This window comes from Lactuca virosa, chromosome 4 (assembly GCF_052849685.1).
Source record: "Lactuca virosa cultivar CGN04683 chromosome 4, Lactuca_virosa_CGN04683_v6, whole genome shotgun sequence".
NCBI lineage: Eukaryota > Viridiplantae > Streptophyta > Magnoliopsida > Asterales > Asteraceae > Lactuca > Lactuca virosa.
Window position 1 is genome coordinate 102,274,890 of NC_136429.1, and position 12,133 is coordinate 102,287,022.

Sequence of the window (12,133 nt, forward strand, 5' to 3'; positions counted from 1 at the left end):
CTGCAGCTATCAGCGAGTTTGATTTCGGTTGTTTAGACATTGATTTTAAGAAAGAAGAAATAAGAGAAATCAATCTATTACAAGAGAATGAGGGGTACGATTTTTCTGAAGTGATGATCTGATTTCGTGTGTGTGTGTTCATTTGATTTTGTGTATGTGTGTGTGTTAATCTGATTTCGTGTGTGTATGTTGATTTTGTGTGTGTGTTCATCTGATTTTGTGTGTATCTGTGTGTGTTCATTAAATCTGATTTCGTGTGTGTATTCATCAGATAGGGGCAATCTTAAGAACAAACCAAGATTTTATGTATGGTTTTTGTTTCTGGGATGATTTTTTGGTAGAGATGAAGTAGCAGAAAATGTTTAGGTGCAGATGGAAGTGGAAGATGGTCGTGGTGGCGGACTGTGATGGTGGTGGACAGTAGTCGAACGGTGGTGGTGGCGGACGATGTTCTTGAGTGTCTTAAATTTATGAATATATGTTTGGGTGTTTATCAAACACAAAACTGAAGAGAGAGAGAGAGAGAGAGAGAGAGAGAGAGAGAGAGAGAGAGAGAGAGAGATAAAGAAAGAAAGGTGAGCCCGCAAATTTTCTATTTTTTCTAATTAATAAAACTTTAAACTAGATAGAACAAAATATAAAAAGTGTATTAGAAGGATATTTTAGTCTTTTCAATTTTCTGAGGGACCAAAATCACAAACAAACATGGTTAAAAGGACCATGAATCCAAAAAAATCGAAGATTGGACTAAACCTCGGAAAAAATGCATACCACAGAAACTATTTTTGCAGTTTTGTCCTAAAAATATATGTATATAAAAAATTTCTTTCTTTTCTACCAAATTTTTCCTTCTTATTTGATCTTTTATATATATATTACTTATTTATACGATAGTGTATAAATAAAAAACAAAACAAAATTATAGTAGTTGCCTTTTTATGCTTTTACAACTTTACCTTCAGAAAGTTCGTTGCTATTTTGTGGGATCCCATACAAGTTTGGAGCATTTTTTGATAGTTCGTTGCTATTTTGTGGGATCCCATACAAGTTTGGAGCATTTTTTGATAATTAGTATAAGTATATTGTTATTTATGGTTGAAGTTTGACAAACTGCACACATGGTTCCTATGGTTAGATCAAAATTGTCACTTTAGTCCAAAAAAATTTGGACTAGCACTAGAGGTCCAAACGTTTTATTTTGTTGTGGGTTTGGTGTAATTTGTTTTGAACCATTTTATAATGATAATTTTGCCCTCACTTTTTTATTTTTTAGTTTTTTTTTATTTAAATACTTTTATGAATAAAAGAAAATATTACCCCTACCCACCCCCTTTCTCTTACAATGCAAAATACCAACACCATCGATCAACATTACTGCCACCACCAATACTGGCCACCACCACCGCCGACACTACTGCTTCCTTTGTAAGCTTAATCGCTGGAAACTTCAGTTGTCGAAAAGTTTACCTAGCTCCAACAAACACAACACACATACACAACTCTCTCTCTCTATCTATCTATCTCTCTCTCTCTCTCTCCCCCTCTCTCTCTCCAGATGAACACACAGACAAAATAAAAAATCTAACATACAAGAACACATTAAACTCCCATAAATCTTTATATACAAGAACACAAACATGAACCTGATTCATAGTACACATATATTCTTATGAACCTAGAAATGATTAAATACATATGAACCTAGAAATGATTAAACATAGATGAACCTAGAAATTATTAAACACATATGAGTCCAAACACATACATCTGTTCAAGATCTGACATACAAGACTAGAAATCTGATATACAAGACCCAGTGCATAAACCGTATTCAACATACAATACTCATTAGGCCACCAACATCACACCAGAGCAACATCACATTTAAGCCATCTGTTGTCCGAAGAAAAAAAAACCAAGGGTTTCCAGATCTTCACGTCTGTGGCAGAGAAAAAAACGAGGGTGGCAACAAATCTGAAAAGTTTGGGTTTCAAAAAATTAGAAGGGCGGCTGGGCTAGGGTTTTTGAAAATTCGTCGGAGAAGGAAATCTAGTGTATTTATACCTGACAATGTTCAAACTTGGTTTGTGTATACAAGATCTGTTCATCACCGACACGAAGGGTTTGGATATGGTTGTTGCCTCAGTCTGTGGCTCGAGTTTCCAGCACCACCAGAGTCCGAAAAACTAAAGGAGCGTCGTCGCCACCTTCTGTGTACAAACTCGTAGCTCGACGCCGTCGTCAGATAAAGTGGGAGAGGAAGTCGTCGCCACCATCACCATTGGATGTTCTTGATCTTCGACTACTGGGGTGCTTCCAAAACTTTGATTTTGTTCAGATTCGAGTTCATTTATTCGACAATGGTAATTCCATATAAAGAAAAAAAAGAATGGGAGAGATATAGATAGATAGAGAGAGAGGGAGAGGGAGATGAGGGTAAGGTAGAGTTATTTTTTTTTTCTTTTTTATTTAACTTTAATCAGAAAAATATGAAATTAATAAATAAAATGAAAAAAGAAAATATTTCAAAGGCAAATCCATCATGTTAGATATTTTTAAACTATTTTTAACCAAATTCGCACCAAAATAAAAAGTTTGATAATTTGGTTCCGATCCAAACCTTTTATTGTTGCACTCGGGAGTTCTCAAGGATGGTTAACCATGGTAAAAGTTTAGATCGGTGATTTAAATGATGAGATATTTCAGTTATGCCGACTCTTACTTATTTTGTAATTCGTCGTTTTGTTTTATTTCTTTTCTTTTGTTTATTTGTATATTTTTTATTTCCATCTTTCTGTTGGCTTTTATTTATAAAATATTTTTTCATTTGTAAAATATTAATTAATATCATTTTAGTATGATGTTAGTCGAATCCTAAGAAGTTACGAATTATGTGATTTAAAATAAATAAATCAATATAAAAGCATAAATGAGAATTGGTTGACCTTTTAAAAAATAAAATATCGAAAATTTTTTAATCAAAGACTTAATCGAACTGTACACTGGAGTGAGGGTGACCTGCACATTTCAGCACGAGGAAGACCACACCCTGGACGTGGTGAAGTCGCGATGAATCACTGCATAAATCTCCACCACCACACAATGGGCAGCTGCACAGGGCCCAATTTTTTTTATCATATATTTTTATTTAAAAATAAAAAATTATAATAAAGATAAAGGCCATTTTTTTCTTGTTCGTCCTGGGCCTTTGAGAATAATTACTTTTTCAGGACCGGCCATGTTTCCAAAACTTTGATTTTGTTTAGATTCGAGTTCATATTTTCTATCAAGGGTAATTCCATATGGAGAGAGAGAGAGAGAGAGTTATATATTTTCTTTTTTATTTAATTTTATTCGGAAAAATATGAAATTAATAAAAAAAATAGAAAAAGAAAATATCAAAGACAAATCTATCATGTTAGATATTTTTAAAATATTTTGGACCAAAAACAACAACAAAATGGAAAATTTGAACTTTTATTGCTAATCCAAACGTTTTATTGTTGCATCACGGGTTCTCAAGGACGGTTATAACCATTGTAAAAGTCGGATTGGTGATTTAAATGATGGGATATTTCAATCATGTCGAATCTTAATTATTTTGTGATTCATCTTTTTGTTTTATTTTTTTGGTTATGTTTATTTGTATATTTTATTTATAAAATATTTCTTTCATTTGTAAAATATTAATTAATATTATTTTAGTATGATGTCAGTCATCTTTAGTTGAATCCGTACGAAATTACCAATCATGTGATTTAAAATAAATAAATCAGCATAAATTAGAATTGGTTAACCTTTTAAAAAAATAAAATATCTAAAAAATTTCAATCAAAGACTTAATCGAACTGTACACTGGGATGAAGGTGACCTGTGCAATTTCACCGTACTAGGAACACCACATCCGGGATGTAGTGAAGCAGCGATGAGTCACCACATAGATCTCCACCACCACTTTATTTCTTTTTTTTTTAGTTTTTTAATATATAATTAAATTATATATATTAAAAAATTATAGAAAATATATTAAAATTTATGGTTTTTAATTCTATATAAATAAAATATTAATATTGATATAATATATTTTTTAAAAGGATATACCTCCTGACTTAGCTACTTAGCAAACCCATAATTGAATATCACTCATATATCTATAAATTAATTGCACCAAATTATCACATAAAAAAATGATAAAACTAACATACAACACTAATTTTTTTTTTCAAAAAATTAAGCACAAATTAAGGTATTTCCACATATATGGGAAATTAAGTAATCTAACCATTTTTTTGGGTTTTTTTTGGCAAAATAACCACATATTCCGGAATGTGATTATTTTTTGGATGACTCAACCCATTTCATTATATGCTCCGGATCGGGATATTGAATTTCAAAATCCGGAATATAATTTGAGGCAACAATTTCATTCCGGAAAGGCGCATTCCGATTCCGACATTCCGACTCGATTCCGACACACAATTCTCATCTCCGACACGCATCGACACCCATTTCCGACATGGAAGACGAGCACTACGATCCCGTTATTTTATGAGTACGTTCTTCGTTTTCTCTTTTTCCTGTTTAAGGTTTCTATTTTTCTACTGTTATTTACTGTTTTGGAATTCGTATGCCACCTCCAGAATGAACTGAAAACGTTCTGGTGCATAAATTAAAGATGTCATAGTTGTAGGACCAACTGAAAAGTAGTTTAGATGTTTAGGTATTGTTGATTTATGTGATATCCCCATTTTCACGGCCAGAAAAGACCGATTTTGTTTATGCTTTATAAAAATCAGAGTACCTCTTTTAATAAAAATGTTGCGGAATTTGTTCCCAGAAAAACATGATAAATACGTTATCAAATCATTTCTGAAGAAATGTATTTTTATCTATTTTAAAACATTTGGGATGTCATCGTCAATACAGAAACATAAGCATAAACAGAACTTACATTCATTTACACTAGTGATCTACATCTCTTTTAAATCCATCAGTGTAAAGTAACTTAATATCGACACATGTGATACAAATAAGCTTGAGTGGGTCAGATTGTGAAACCTGGTGAGTACATAGGGTTTTCAACCCACAATAATATAATTATTATGTTTGAACGTCAAACAATCAACCCAATTACCCATCCCCATTATCTTCCTCACTCTTAAGGGTCTACCCTAAGAGTCATATATCATGCATTCATTCATTCCGAAGTCCCTTGCTTCCAGGGTTTATAAGACAGGCACTAAGTCCATAGCTGTCAATGCTCATTCGTAAAGCACTAAATCCATAGCTGCTAAAGTTCATTCATCGGGTACTAAATCCATAGCTACCAGTGTTCATCTAATAGGTACTAAGTCCATAGCTACGCACGTTTATCTATCAGGTACTAAGTCCATAGCTACCAACGTTTATCTATCAGGTACTAAGTCCATAGCTACCAACGTTTATCCTTTAGGTACTAAGTTCATAGCTACCAGCGTTTATTCAATAGGTACTAAGTCCATAGCTACCAATGTTTATCCATCAGGTACTAACTCCATAGCTACCAGCGTTTATTCAATAGGTACTATGTCCATAGCTACCAATGTTTATTATTAGGCACTAAGTCTATAGATACCAATGTTCACTCATATCATCTTTCATCTCTCATCATTCATCTACCCATGTTTTACCCAACATATTCGTAGATATAAAATACATATACAGTTTAAATCACTTAAAACATGTATAAAATTGTTCATCCAACATAGATCTCAAATAAACAGATAATATGCACACATAGCACGTAATTTATATAAAATACTTCATATCTATGTGTAAGATGAAAGTAACTATGCACTCACCTGGTAAGGTGGTGACTCGGTACTTGGACAGCACTTCGTTATCTCAAAACAATTTTCCCTTGATAAAACCTAGTATCAATACCACTAGAGTTTAGTCCGACGTTACCCGCGACTAATTAATAGTCTAGCTATTATTACTATTATATAAACGTTTAAACAATATTTTCCAACCACTATGTACAGACAGGGGTCAGACATAAAACACCGGAGGGCAGGACCCTTTTGGCATATAGCACTTCTGAAATCCAACAACCATATGCGGCCCTTTAAACCAGATTTCCGTACCACGAGTGGTCAAAAAAGATATTATAATGACACTTATATAACTCATAATAATAGCCCAAATATTTATTATAACGTCCTAATAACATTACTATATTTAAACATAAGCTATACTTAAGGTAGGGTAAGCATATCTCACTTACCAGGGGTTTGGCTAGGAGCCGGGCTCTGCAGGGGCAGAACTTCTGAGCCGAAAGCTCTTCTTCTCGGAGTCTTCCGGCGCTCCGGGACTCGCCTCTAACACCTAGGAGGTGCTAGGGAAGGGGGAAGAGGGTTTGGGGGTAATGGGAGAGAAAGAGTATGAAAGGCGTAAGTTTTGAGGGTGATTTACGCCTCTATTTATAGGATGTCTGGGCCGATTCACGTCGTGAGAAAGGTGCTCACGTCGTGAGCCTTGCATAGGCTCCAAGGCGAAGTCTGGTGCTGACACGTGGCGACGGACGCAGGTAAAACAACCAATCTTTAAAAATTCATAACTTTCGCATACGAACTCTGTTTTTGACGTTCTTTATATCCACGCGTAGATAAAGACAAGATCTACAACTTTCCTTTTGACTCCATCGGCTAATTCTCGACCGATTTTAAATTTAATAGTATGAGAAGATTACACTGTTAAATGTCCGTGTAAAATTCGTAACTTATCCATACAGACTCCGTTTTTGTCTGTCTTTTTATCGTTGAGTTCCTATTAATGAGATCTTCAACTCTCATTTAGGTCGTGTAAGCTGTAACGCCCAGGTTTCAAGGCTAAGCATTTTAGACGATGTAATAGTCTAGGTCAACTATTGTAACTCTTTTGATGTAATAAAGATGAAATATTTGAGTATTTTGTGAATTATGTGAATTTATATGATTATTGTTTAATTATAAATATATAATTAATAAAGAATAAAAATAAGCTTCAAAATTAAAGTATGAGATAAGCCCGATATCCTTACATAAAGTTTTAGTGGTCGAAACAAGGATTCCGGAGATATAAAGAACGCCGAAATCCGAGTTATAACGAAGAAGTTATGACCCGTCGAAGTTTCGCGACGGAACCGGCACGGCACCGGGAAGCGTAAATAGTGAATTTACGATAAAGTGAGTTTTAGCCTTAGCAATCTAAATGAAAGTCGTAGAAAACGTTAAATCGAGAGCGTCCATAAAAAGAACGCCCAAATCTGACTTCGTATGAGAAAGTTATAATTTTTCGAAGTTTCGGCTTAGCAGTGTACAACCCGAAGTTCGAATATTAGATCGAGAGGTTTTTAGCCGACACAACCTAAACGAGAATCGAAGATCTCGTTAATAGTAGCATAACGATAAAAAGACGAACGAAAACGGACGTCAGATGAAGAAGTTATGAATTTTTAACGGACCAATCCTGTCCCGGCCTGTTAAAAATATAACTTTTAAAATAAAGTCAAAATTATCCGACGGAGTCTAAACAAAAGTTGTAGAGTACGTTCCCGCCTACGCGTGGATATAAAGAACGTCGAAAACGGAGCTCGTATGCGAAAGTTATGATTTTTAGAAGTCGGGAAGGAAAATTGCGAAATCTGCAAGGAGGTGGTGACGTGGCCAAATCTCAGTCGTTGCTTGCGGAGCACGGCCTCGCATCCGATGATCGCCACAAAGCCTCGCTCTACGCCCCGCGTCCGAAGCTGGGTACGCCGGACGTACTCAGCCTTATCCACTTCCGAGAGTAGGCGCGTGCGAAGCCAGCTGGAGGCCTTATCCGAAGACTACGCCCCGCGTAGCCAAGGATTACGCCCAGCGTAGTCCGAGGCCTCGCAGGCTATAAAAGGGGGGCGAGGGTTTCCGGATTTTTCACACCATTCTCCTTCTCTCTCTAAAATACTTTCTCTCTCTAAGGGTTTTAACCCTCCCCTAAGCCTAGGTGAACCCCTAGCACCCGAAGGAAGCCCCGAGGCTCCCGGAGTCCCGAGAAAAAGGGTCTTTCGGTTCGGAAACGCTGCTCCGAGCAAAGCCCGGTTTTCTTTAAAATCCGCTGTAAGTGAGCTACACCTACGCAAATTTTAATATAACTTTTAAATAATTATAGTAATGTTATTAGGTCCTTAAAATAGTTATTTGGGCTATTATTATGAGTTATATTGAGTGTTATTTAACGCTTATATAATAATAATAATAGCTAGACTATTAATTAGTCACGCTTAACGTTAAAACTAAACTCTAGTGGTATTAATACTAGGTTTTGGTCAAGGAAAAATTGTTTTGAGATAACGAAGTGTTGTTCAAGTACCGAGTCACCACCTAATCAGGTGAGTGCATAGTTACTTTCATCTTACAAATTGATATGAAATATTTTATATAAATAACGTGCTATGTGTGCATATTATCTGAATACTTGCTGTCTATGTTGGATGAATGATTTTATACACGTTTTTCATGATTTAAACTGTATATGTACTTTATATCTACAAGAATGTTGGGGTAAAACATGGGTAGGTGTAATAAGACGATGTGTGATAAAATGATGAGAGGCCTCGATGTTGTTGGTGATCCAGTCATCTAGCGGAGTATAGATGACGACCACGAACTCTTCTAGACAGTCCAGTGGAACGCTAGCAGGCTCGCAACATGTAGGTGTTTGTGAACGATGTGTTCACCGGTGTACTCCATCCCCCTCATGGTTGCCTTTAGGACATTTATTGCTGAGGAACCCCCTTGGCAGTAGTGTCCATCCCGATGATGATCCTTAGGCTAGGTCCCTTATGATAGGTGTTTAGGGACGTAAAGTGAGGATAACGGGAACGGGTAATCGGGTTATTGTTGATTGATGAAATTAATAAACTTATTTATTGTGGGTTGAAAACCCTATGTACTCACCAGGCTCCCAAGCCTGACCCACTCAGTTTCATGTATTACAGGTAGTGGCGCTCGAGCATAGATGTGATGTTTTGGATGCGGGATTAGGGATATAGGCCTGTAGATATGAAATAATGTAGTAAGGCTTATGTTGTGTTGTTTATGCTTTTGATCTGTATCGAACATGACATCCCGAGTCTTTTAATGAAATACATTTCCTTGGAAATGCTTTTGATAAATCTTTATCATATTTTGTTTTGGGACAAATTCCGCAACACTTTTATTTAAAATGTTACTCTGATTTTCAAACAAGCATAAACAAAATCAGTCTTTTCTGGCCGTGAAAATGGGGATGTCACAGTTGGTATCAGAGCATTAGTTTAAGCGAACTAGGAATTTGTAGGATTTCTAGACTTAAACTTAGAATGCTAAGCGATGATTGTGAGGTGTGAGCACTAGCTTATTTTAGGAATTATGCCTAAAATGCTTTTATGTGCTAAATGCTTTGTGCCTAATATGCTGTTATTTGTTCGGATCTATGGTCTGTTGCCGACCAGATCTGGAAACCTTATGTGTTTAGGATTCTAAACGTACGACTACGATATTAGAACTAGCATGTAAACGTTTCGGAGAGATAAGGATGATTTAAACGTCTATCCTGAATAAAGATCTAAATTCACCTCATTCGGTGTATAGATCAAAATGGCAAGAACCCGCAGTGGAGCTGGGAATGCAAATGGGAATAGGAATCAACCCCCAGTGATTCAGCAAATACCTGTTGTAGCAGATGTTCCTGAGCCAATCACGATGGCCGGAGTGCAAGCGATGATCCATATGATGTTGGATCGTCAAATGGAGGAAACCAGGCGTTTGCTCTAACAAAATCGCGGGGAAGCTACCATACCAATCGTAGAGCCCGAGCTGAATGATGGGCCATCTGAAGGAGGAAACTATAGTGGGACTGTTGGTCAAGCCAACCCACCAATAGTTAGGCAAAACCACAAGGATGGAGGAAATGACGGACGTGGATGCAAATACAAGGATTTCATGGCATCTAAACCACCGTGTCTATCTGGAAGCCCGACGCCGGTGGAAGTCATGAACTGGATCTTCGAGATGGAAACGATGTTTGAGAGTTGCGAGTGTAGCAACAGGCAGAAGACCGCTCTCGCGGTTCCTTTGTTGAAATCTGGAGTATTAAGCTGGTGGAAGCTACTAGCTGATTCAATGCCCAAAGGAGAAGCGAGCAAGATGTCGTGGGAGGATTTTCTGGTGTAGTTAAAGATGCAATACTGCTCCGAGCAGGATCTTCTGGAGATCAACAACGAATTCCAGAATCTGAAGAAGAGAAGAATGAGCGTTACTGAATACGCTGCAAGCTTTACAGAGAAAATGAAGCTTGTTCCTCACCTCGTCCCAACTGAACTCTCCAAGGTTAACAAGTTTGCCCTCGGATTACCAGCGGACTTCGGTCCAATGGTCAAGCAAACAACCACTCTGAAAGCCGTCATTTGGGCTGCTAAGAATGTGGAGACCCAGATACGAGAGAAGGGTCTGGAGAGAGCGGAGGTGGGAGAGAAAAGAAAATTTGATGGGTCGTCGAAATTCAGAAAGAAAAGCAAGTTCTCAAGGTCTGGTACGCAGAAGTCTGGAGGAGTCACTTGTTTCAAATGTGGAAAACCTGGGCACTATGCCAACGAGTGCATCATACTTGGCATTCGTAATCGATGCTAAGAAGGAAAAAAAAGAGGTGCAGAATATACCGGTTGTGTGTGATTATCCGGAAGTCTTTCCCAAAGATCTTCCTGGATTACCACCTGATAGACAAGTGGAATTTCGGATAGAATTGTTACCAGGAACAACACCGATAGCGAAAGCACCTTACCGATTAGCACCGACGGAGATGAAGGAGCTTATGACGCAACTTCAGGAGTTGTTGGACAACGGTTTCATTCGACCTAGTTCATCACCCTGGGGAGCTCCGGTGCTATTCGTGAAGAAGAAAGACGGAAGCATGAGAATGTGTATAGACTACCGAGAGCTGAACAAGGCAACAGTGAAGAACAAGTATCCATTGCCAAGGATTGATGACCTATTCGATCAGCTGCAAGGTTCGAGCTATTTCTCAAAGATAGATCTTAGGTCAGGATATCATCAGCTGAAGGTGAGAGAGCAGGATATTGAGAAGACTGCGTTCAGAATGAGATATGGACACTACGAGTTCTTGGTTATGTCGTTTGGACTAACCAATGCACCAGCAGCATTCATGGATTTGATGAACAGGGTTTGTAAACCATTCCTCGATAAGTCCGTGATAGTGTTCATAGATGACATTCTCATCTACTCGAAAAGCCAGGAGGAGCATCGCCAGCATCTACGAGAAGTGTTGGAAGTCTTGAAGAAGGAGAAGTTGTATGCAAAGTTCTCCAAGTGTGATTTTTGGATCCGAGAAGTCCAATTCTTGGGTCATGTGGTTAACCAGGAGGGAATAATGGTTGACCCAACAAAAATCGAAGCTGTGATGAAGTGGGAACGTCCGAAGAGTCCCACGGAGATTCGAAGCTTTTTAGGATTAGCCGGATATTACCGACAATTTATCCAAGGCTTTTCTTCGATAGCTGCTCCATTGACTGCTTTGACCCATAAAGGAGCTACATATACGTGGGATGAGAAACACGAAGAAGCATTCGAGAAGCTAAAGAAGAAGTTATGTGAAGCACCGATTCTTTCTCTACCCGATGGAGTTGAAGACTTCGCGGTCTATAGTGACGCATCTGGAGTCGGGTTGGGTTGTGTTCTGACCCAAAGAGAAAAGGTGATAGCATACGCATCTCGACAATTGAAGGAGCACGAAAAGAACTACCCCACTCATTATTTGGAGTTGGCAGCGATAGTATTTGCCTTGAAAATATGGAGGCATTACCTCTATGGCACGAAGTGCAAACTTTTCACTGATCATAAGAGTCTCTAGTATCTCTTTAATCCTAAGGAGTTGAATATGAGGCAACGACGTTGGCTGGAATTACTCAAGGACTACGACTATGAGATACTTTACCACCCTGGTAAAGCAAATGTTGTCGCTGACGCTCTCAGTCGGAAAGTCAATCTTGAAAGAAAAAGGCCAAGAGCGTTGAGAATTGAAGTTGTCTCGACAATTGTGGAAAGCATCAAGAAAGCTCAAGAAGAAGCTACAGAGA

The 12,133-nt window shown here is 37.7% G+C and overlaps 1 long non-coding RNA gene across 1 annotated transcript; it reads right to left on the bottom strand.

Annotated features, from left to right (window-relative positions):
• Positions 1-1,708: 1,708 nt before the first annotated feature.
• On the bottom strand, positions 1,709-2,450 carry LOC145109956 (uncharacterized). Its single transcript, XR_013709357.1, has 2 exons — positions 2,065-2,450; positions 1,709-1,974 (listed from the first exon to the last, which is right to left on the bottom strand). It is a non-coding gene; the product is annotated as an uncharacterized LOC145109956 (long non-coding RNA).
• Positions 2,451-12,133: the final 9,683 nt, after the last annotated feature.